The sequence below is a fragment of the Phoenix dactylifera genome, unplaced genomic scaffold (assembly GCF_009389715.1).
Source record: "Phoenix dactylifera cultivar Barhee BC4 unplaced genomic scaffold, palm_55x_up_171113_PBpolish2nd_filt_p 000512F, whole genome shotgun sequence".
Classification (NCBI taxonomy): Eukaryota; Viridiplantae; Streptophyta; class Magnoliopsida; order Arecales; family Arecaceae; genus Phoenix; species Phoenix dactylifera.
The window spans coordinates 207,052-217,271 of record NW_024067926.1 but is presented as its reverse complement, the minus strand read 5'-3'; positions in this window follow the sequence as shown (position 1 = coordinate 217,271).

The window sequence follows — 10,220 nt, the reverse complement described above, 5'->3', positions numbered from 1 at the left end:
AATTGTTTATGGGTGCGCAATGCCCATATTTATGGCATATCTAGATAGAAATGTACATGTTTGTTTCTAACATTTTTATTTATGTATGTATTTGCAATCAGAAAAAGTTTGCTATTGTCAAATCCAGACCATTTTATTGAGAAATGGAAGATTAGATACTTACAACCACTATTGAACAAAAAGTTTTATGTGAAAAAAAAAATGATATAACACTTTATTTAAATGGACATTTGATGATTAATGATGTATATATGTATGTGTGGACCGGTTTATTTTTGCTGGATAGTTGGGATAGAATTTTATAATTTTTGCCTCACTTTGATATTTTTTTATTTGCCAATTTTTATTTTATTTTATTTATATTTGTGCGAGGAGAATTCTTACTGGGTTGTTAAGCTTATCTTACTCTGGTGTATTTTTTCAGAGCTGCAGGATGCTTAGTTTTGGATAGTTTGGGCATGATAGATGAGTGAAGTAGTTGTTTGTGCATTTTTTTACCAATTAAATAATGGAACTATGTAGTTGAACGATTTTTATTATTTATTATTGTGGAATGATCTATGGGATTGGATATGATAATTAGTGGAACTATGTATTGGATTGATTTAGAAATTATGTTTTGAGTTTTGTTTGCTATGTAAGCATTGCATGCTCTCTAGGATCATGCCCTCAAGGTCATGTGTGCATCTCTAATACCAGATGAAAAATAGAGCTATGTACTAGGATAGATTTTATTATTTATTGTTGATGGAATTATTTATTGATTGGATATGGTAATTAGTGGATTATTTATTGGATTCATTTGCAAATTATGTTTTGAGTGTGCATCGATGAATAAAAAGTTTATTTTGAAAAAAAAACAATGCATCACTTTTGAATAAAATTGATATTTGATGATTAATGATGTATATATATATGTGTGTGTGTGTGTATACTGGTTTATTTAAGCTATGTTGGATAGTTGGGATGGAATTTTATAAATTTTGCCCTCATTTTGATATTATAATTACCAATTTTTGCCTTTTTTTATTTATATTGGTGGCTTATCTTATTTGTTGTATTTTTTTTAGAGCTACAGAATGCTTAGTCTATCCAGCGAAGTAGTTGTTAGTGCATCTTTGATACCAACTGAATAATTGAACTATGTAGTTGAATTGTTTTTATAATATTTATTGGTGGAATGATCTATTGGATTGGATATGATAATTAGTGGAACTTTGTATTGAATTGATTTAAAAATTATGTTTTGAGTTTTGTTTACTATGTAGGTGTTTTATGCTCTCTTGGATGATGCCCTAGTGGTCATGTGTGCATCTGTTATATTCGATAAATAATGGAACTATATTTAGGTTTCTCAGTGCTCTAGGGCGCAACGGAAGATATAAGATATAAAATTTTCTTATAAAATCCATTATATGAAATCCTAATAAGCCAAGATCACCTTAATAGTATAACCAAATAATGTAGAAAATAAATTTGGTATAGAAGAATACCTATCACGCTATATCCAATATGTCTGAAGATGTCCTAAGGTGCCCAAATGTTCACCCTCCGATGTTGATCCACATAGGAATGGGTTCAAGACTCTAGCTCTACCAAAACTTGATTCTAATCGTTCAATCCTTCTAAAGGATTTAATTGGCTGATTTTCCTTCACTTTCTTCTTCCTTTCTACCTCTAAAACATTCACTAGCCTTTTTGTCCTAAAGAAGACCTTCTTGTCTTGGGTTAGGACAAAAGAGAGAGCTTGTAAGAAAGAAGGAATAAGGAAGAGGAGAAGGAGAGGCTTTTTCTTGGATGATCTTTAGAACCCATGGCGCCTCTTTATTTATAAGAGATGGAGAGATGCATCCCATCCACACACCTCATCATGATGAGGCATGTGCCAAGAGGCATCCCATCATGATGGGTGCTAAGGAAAGGGTGTATCAAGCTTTAGAAAAAGCTGTGTCTAATGATACGCTTCTTTCTCACGTCTTCCTCTTAAATCCTGATGATCCAAGGGCCCAAATATAGTGAACCAAAGCCAATGGTCCAGATCTAGGCGCCATTTAATGGTCCAGATCAAGGCATCATCATCTAGGGTGCCATCCAATAGTACAGAAGCAAGATGCCATCACTGATGGTCCAGATTCAGGCGCTGAGCAACGGTCTAGATCTTTCATCCAGAGAGCCATCCAGTGGTCCAGAATAAGGCGTCAACTAGTGACCAGATCCTTCATCCAGGAAGCCATCCAATGGTCCAGAAGTGAAGGCCCTATCAAACCCAATCCAATTGGGTTTAACCAACTTAAAGAAACATTAAACCTAATCAAATCAGTCTAATTAAAGCCAAATGGGTTCAACTCTTGGCTAACCCATATTAGGTCATGATCTATCATATTAGATCAACCTAATCTAAGAATCATATTCGAATTTAATTTGAATCAGGAGCTAGGTTTGCAACACGTGCTAGCATGTTCATCTTGCAAACATGATCTAATCCAATTAGACCCTTGATCAATTCCTTGTGTGTGACCCATTGGGTTCCTTATCTTAGCCAGGTGCAGGTGCAAGTTGACCTAACCTGATTAGAATACCTCTAATCCAATTTAGGTTCAATTTAGTGCTAAACCTGACTTAGCAATCAGAACCTTTCTGATGCTTTGATCTAATCAAACTCTTTGATCCGATCAACCCACAAGACATGATTGACGTCTAGCAACGTATCATGTCTACCCGGAAGATGAGGAATGTATTGGACAAATCCAAACATACCCTTCAGTGGAAAGTTACTGTGCAATTCAATCCCTCAGTCATACTACATCCTGAATAAGTGCATGAGTATGGATCAATATCAAACTCAATCACTTTTCATGTCTCTCTCAATCTTTTATATGATAATTCAAACAATGAAACATTAGAAACTCTTTCTAATATTCATTTTGCTTTGATCAAAGGCTTCTTGAATCATCATAAGATTAGAGTAAGTAGGATGTTACCTTCTCTTACTAGAAGTGACTGATTCCTTGTTGACCTACTCACAACCTTCGTATAAAATCCACCATATCCAGAATACCCGTACACAACGCAATGTCGTGAATGAGGGTAAACCAAAACATAGCTTCAAGTGCACAAGGTACCATGGTGATCTCAGGTCTAAGGATCACTTGCACAACTCCCACTATGAGAACCATCTTTTGATAATTAAGTAAGAATCCATAAGATGTTCTCATGGCTGGTCATTTCAGTGAACTCATTCCTCTAATGAGCACCCACATCTTTGTATTAGTGTCTCACACAAGTGATTGTGAGATCAATCACCCTCTACATTGAGCATACATAAGATGTGCCAGTCTTTCCGGTAATATTGATCCCCGACTCAATATACCAATTTGACTGGGAATATTCTAAATTAGGATTTTAGGATTTTAGGTCTCACTGGTATGATCTCATCATAACCCTAAAACCAATGTCCTAATTTATGGGTCATCATCCAATAATAAAACAGATAAGCAGCAAATGATGAAACACAATGCCTTTATTGATATATATCGAGTTGTCAAAGTACATGATTTGGAGGGATTACAAGAGAAACCCATCAATGATTGGCTTATAGGGCATCTACTCTTTCAATCTCCCACTTGCACTAAAGCCAATCGCCCTTATATTTTAACCCCATACAATCGAGGTGACGATTGAATTGCTGCTGTGGTAGAGCTTTAGTAAATGGGTCTGCTATATTGTTCTTTGTGTCTACTCGTTCAATCTTGACGTCTTGTCTTTCGATTATCTCTCGAACAAGGTGGAAGCGTCTCAAAATGTGCTTGGATCTATGATGAGACCTTGGTTCCTTAGCCTGTGCAACTGCTCCAGTGTTATCGCAATAAACTGGGACTGGTCCGGCAATCTCAGGAACTACACCCAGCTCTGTGATGAACTTCTTCATCCAGACTGCTTCCTTAGCAGCTTCACTAACAGCTATGTATTCTGCCTCAGTAGTTGAGTCAGCTACAGTTTGCTGTTTGGAACTTTTCCAACTCACAGCTCCACCATTCAAAGTGAAGATATATCCAGAGATTGACTTGCTATCATCTGGATCAGATTGAAAGCTAGAATCTGAATAGCCTTCTAGTTTCAATTCTGATCCTCCATAAATAGAAAAACATCTCTAGTCCTTCTCAAGTATTTGAGAATGCTTTTCACAATTTTCCAATGATCCTCCGGGATCTGCCTGAAATCTACTTACCATACCCAAGGCATAAGCTACATCAGGCCTGGTACATAACATAGCATACATGATCGACCCTACTGCCGAAGCATAGGGAATAGAACTCATTCTATTCCTCTCTTCAGATGTCTTAGGAGACATCTTCCTAGAGAGTTGTATGCCATGTCCTATGGGTAAGAAACCTTTCTTACTTCCATCCATGCTGAACCTCTTCAGCACATTATCAATGTACCTAGACTGGGACAAACCTAGCATCCTTTTAGATCTATCTCTATAGATCCTTATACCAAGTATATAGGATGCTTCACCCAAGTCTTTCATGGAAAATTTCTTTGATAGCCAAGTCTTGACCGATTGCATCATTGGAACATCATTTCCAATGACCAATATATCGTCCACATATAATATCAAGAAGACAATAGCACTCCCACTAGTCTTCTTGTACACACAAGGTTCATCTATATTTTTAATGAAGCCAAACTCTTTGACTATCATGTCAAAATGGATGTTCCAACTCTAGATGCCTGCTTTAATCCATAAATGGATTTCTTAAGCCTACATACTTGATTTGCTCTCCTCTTGAGACAAATCCCTCTGGCTGTGTCATATAACCTCTTCCTCAAGGTGACCATTAAGAAGGCGGTTTTGACATCCATCTGCCAGATCTCATAATCATAGTATGCAGCTATAGCAAGCATAATCCGAATAGATTTGAGCATAGCTACTGGCGAAAAAGTTTCATCATAATCAATGCCTTTTTTTGCCTGAAACCTTTTGCCACTAGCCTGGCCTTGTAGGTTTCTACTTGGCCATCAGCTCCTATCTTCTTCTTGTATACCCATTTGCACCCTATTGGAATCACTCCCTCAGGTGCATCAACCAAAGTCCACACTTGGTTTGTATACATAGAATCTATCTCGGATTTCATGGCGTCCAACCATCTGTCAGAGTCCCTACTCTTGACAGCTTCCGAATAGGTCAGAGGGTCATCGTTATCAACGATGTGGGCTTCATCATTCTCAATGATAAATCCATACCTCTCAGGTGCATTTCGCACTCTTTCTGACCTTCGGAGAGGAGTGTGTAGTTGTACCTCTTCCATGGGTACATCTGGTTGAGGATTATTATGTGTCTCACCTTGTAGGTCTTGAACTTCATCAAGTTCAATTCTTCTATCCTTGCCCTTTTCTAAGAAAAACTCTTTTTCCAAGAAAGTGGCATGCCTAGCAACAAATACCTTTTGTTCGGTAGGATCATAGAAGATATATCCTAAACTGTCTTTAGGATAACCTACAAATATACATTTGTCCGATCTAGCACTTAGCTTATGTCCAAAATTTCTTTTGACATAAGCATGACAACCCCATATCTTAAGATACTTAAGATTAGGTTTCTTTCCTTTCCATATCTCATATGGAGTGCTAGATACAGACTTAGATGGTACTCTATTTAATACTAATGCAGCAGTTTCTAGGGCATGTCCCCAGAAGGAAATTGGAAGATTTGTGAAGCACATCATGGACCGTACCATATCTAATAAGGTACGATTCCTTCTTTCAGCTACACCATTTAATTGTGGCGTATATGGAGGTGTCCATTCAGAGAGTATACCCTTTAATTTAAGATAGTCTAAAAATTCACTAGAAAGGTATTCTCCTCCTCGATCAGATCGAAGGATTTTAATACACTTTCCAGTTTGTTTTTCGACCATACTTTGATACTCTTTAAATTTATCAAAGGCTTCGGATTTATGTTTCATTAGATACACAAAACCGAACCTTGATAAGTCATCAGTAAATGTGATGAAGTAAGAGTATCCATCTCTAGCTTGAGTTGACATAGGACCGCACACATCAGTGTGTACGAGTTCTAACAACTCACTTGCCCTTTCTCCATGTCCCGAGAATGGAGACTTGGTCATTTTACCCATAAGACAAGATTCACAAGTTCCTAATGATTCAAAATCATAAGGGTCAAAGAATTTATCTTTATACAACTTATGTAACCTTGTCTCACTAATATGACCTAATCGGTAATGCCAGAGGAGGGTATTATTAATATTTTCTCTTTTTCTTTTATTATCTTTGCCAATATGAAACATAACATTATTAAGACATAATACTAAAAGACCATTTTCCATAGTGCCATGACAATAATACTCATTAGATAAAGAAATAGAGCAACCATTGCTCTTTCCATTTATTTCGAATCCTTTCTTAAGCAACAAAGGAATTGAAATTACATTTCTAATGATTTTTGGCAAAATAACAGTCTTCTAGCTTCAAGAACTTTCCGGAGGGTAGCTCCAGTATGTAGGTGCCAACAGCTTCAGCCTGGATGGATTCTCCTCCAGCGCCATATAGCTCGAAGTCACCTTTCTTCAGTCTTCTAATTTTCTGCAGTCCATGCAAAGATTTGCATATGTGAGAACCACAACCGGTATCCAATACCCATGAATTAGAATCAGAAGAACTTAATGTCATATTGGCATGTAATAAAAACATACCTTTTGATGCAACACTTGCATCAGGCTTCACACTTGCAAGAAAGCTCTTGCAGTTCCTTTTCCAATGCCCCGTCTTGCCACAGTGGAAACAGGTACCGGGTCCAGAGATTTTTTTCCCTTCTTCTTTTTGATGCGACTCTTAGGGTTTAGTTTTTTCTTTGAACCCTTGTTGCCCGACTTCTTCTTTGAGCTCTCACCAACAAGCAGGATCGGACCCTTGTCCTTCTTGATGTGAGACTCTGCTGTTTTCAGCATATTTAGAAGCTCAGGCAGGGAGGAATTCAGTTTGTTCATGTGATAATTCACGACAAACTGCGAGAATGAGTCGGGTAGTGATTGCAGGATCAAATCCTGACTGAGCTCACTGTCCATAGCAAAACCAAGTTGACTTAATCGAGTGATTAAGTCTATAACCTTTAAACAGTGGTCTTGCACAGACGATCCCTCGATCATTCTAGCACGGAACAACTAGATATCTCATATCTAGCAGTTCTGCTCTGCTCACCATATAACTCCTTTAAGTTAAGGAGTATGGAGTGAGTATCCATGCTATCATGCTGCCTCTGCAATTCATTATTCATAGAAGCAAGCATGATACATTTGATAGTCAAACTATCATTTTTCCACATACGATATGTGGCCAATTCCTCCTCAGTTGCATCTTCCCCTGCTGACCCTAGGTCAGGGGTTTCAAGAATGTAGGAAAGTTTTTCTTGTGTGAGAACAATCTTTAAATTCTCAACCAATCCACATAGTTGGGACCAGTCAATTTGTTTGTATCTAAGATACCTCTAAGTGAGAGTGAAGATGCCATTTTTGCAGAATTAATCTATAATTACAAAGAACACTAATATAAGCAGACCAATCATGATGACATGTATTCAATCAGACAAGGACTTTTATCTAATTGTTACTCCCACTATTTTTATCGAATATCATAACCCTCAAGTATGATGAACGAGAAAATACTAATTTTCTTAGTGGGGTTGAGATCCAAATTCCTTATAAAAGACCTTGTGGGAATCACAACAAGCCCTTATAAGTTCAAAGGTAGGAAACTCTTTCCAATTGCATCCCATGCAATTCCCAACTTTATTCTGTCCTCTAGCACACATATAGTCTTGTGGGAATCACAACAAACTATTGTGTCTAGTTAAGTCAAACCCTTCATTTTTATACAGTCATATTTGAATAATGCTGCCCTTGTGGGAATCACAACAAGGCAACATATTAAAATATGCCATATGCATCATATGCACCAAGATATTACAATATCAATCCCTAATACTAGCCTTGTGGGAATCACAACAAGCTAGCGTAGATATTGACATAATAATATCTAAGCATGAAGGAAGGACCTTTATAGTGTTATATCAGCAATTAGCTTTTCCATGGAGGTCAATCAAATAGTTGGCCAGGTAAGCAGATGGGAGGCTCTCCTTACTTAGTAAGGTCCTAATTAAATAACCACCTGTAGCCTCTTTCCTAGACACCAACTTAGTCAATTGATTCAGAATGGCTCAGCTTAAAGCAATTAACACTACGACTTAATTATGAATTTAGTGAGGGCTTTCAAATAGTAGTATCTTACTAACATTAAGCTCAACCATAAAGGACAATCAAATAATTGGCCAGGAAAGCAGGTGGGAGGCACCCCTCACTCAGAGAGTGAGGTCCTAATTAAGTAACCACCTGTGGCTTCCTTCCTAGACACCAACTGAGTCGATTGTTCCAGAATGGGTCAGCCCAAAGTTTTCATACTACTATATTGGTCTCATTGCACATTCTATAATTTAGTACTAGCAATTATACTGTGCTACAACATGAATATAACACTATCTCATAGCATAAACTAATCATGCATACAAACAACCTAGCTATCTCATAGCATCAAGATAATAGCATGTATTATCATTTGGTTAAACTGATTAAGGGTGGCTCTGATACCACTGTTAGGGTTTCCAGTGCCCTAGGGCGCAGCGGAAGATACGGGATTATAAAATTTTCTTATAAAACCCATTATATGAAACCCTAATAAGCCAAGATCGCCTTAATAGTATAACCAAATAATGTAGAAAATATAATCTTGGTATAGAAGAATACCTATCACGCTATATCCAATATGTCTGAAGATGTCCTAAGGTGCCCAAATGTTCACCCTCCGATGTTGATCCACACAGGAATGGGTTCAAGACTCTAGCTCCACCAAAACTTGATTCTAATTGTTCAATCCTTCCAAAGGATTTAATTGGCTGATTTTCCTTCACTTCCTTCCTTTCTACCTCTAAAACATTCACTAGCCTTTTTGTCCTAAAGAAGACCCTCTTGTCTTGGGTTAGGACAAAAGAGAGAGGCTTGTAAGAAAGAAGGGATAAGGGAGAGAGAAGGAGAGGCTTTTTCTTGGATGATCTTTAGAACCCCAAGGCACCTCCTTATTTATAAGAGATGATGCATCATAAAGGGATGCATCCCATCCACACACCTCATCATGATGAGGCATGTGCCAAGAGATGCATCCCATCATGATGGGGTGCTAAGGAGAAGGGGTATCAACTTCTTTCTCACATCTCCCTCTTAAATCCTGATGATCCAAGGGCCCAAATGCAGTGAACCAAAGCCAATGGTCCAGATCTAGGTGCCATCTAATGGTCCAGATCAAGGCATCATCATCCAGGGTGCCATCCAATGGTCCAGAAGCAAGATGCCATCACCGATGGTCCAGATTCAGGCGCTGAGCAACGGTCCAGATCTTTCATCCAGAGAGCCATCCAGTGGTCCAGATTCAGGCGCTGAGCAACGGTCCAGATCTTTCATCCAGAGAGCCATCCAGTGGTCCAGATTCAGGCGCTAACCAGTGGACCAGATCCTTCATCCAGAAGCCATCCAATGGTCCAGATGAAGGCGCCAACCAGTGGACCAGATCCTTCATCCAGGAAGCGATCCAATGGTCCAGAAGTGAAGGCCCTATCAAACCCAATCCAATTGGGTTTAACCAACTTAAAGAAAACATTAAACCTAATCAAATCAGGTCTAATTAAAGCCAAATGGGTTTCAACTCTTGGCTAACCCATATTAGGTCATGATCTAATCATATTAGATCAACCTAATCTAAGAATCATATTCGAATTTAATTTGAATCAGGAGCTAGGGTTTGCAACACGTGCTAGCATGTTCATCTTGCAAACATGATCTAATCCAATTAGACCCTTGATCAATTCCCTTGTGTGTGACCCATTGGGTTCCTTATCTTAGCCAGCAGTAGGTGCAGGTGCAAGTTGACCTAACCTGATTAGAATACCTCTAATCCAATTTAGGTTCAATTTAGTGCTAAACCTGACTTAGCAATCAGAACCTTTCTGATGCTTTGATCTAATCAAACTCTTTGATCCGATCAACCCACAAGACATGATTGACGTCTAGCAACGTATCATGTCTACCCGGAAGATGAGGAATGTATTGGACAAATCCAAACATACCCTTCAGTGGCAAGTTACTGTGCAATTC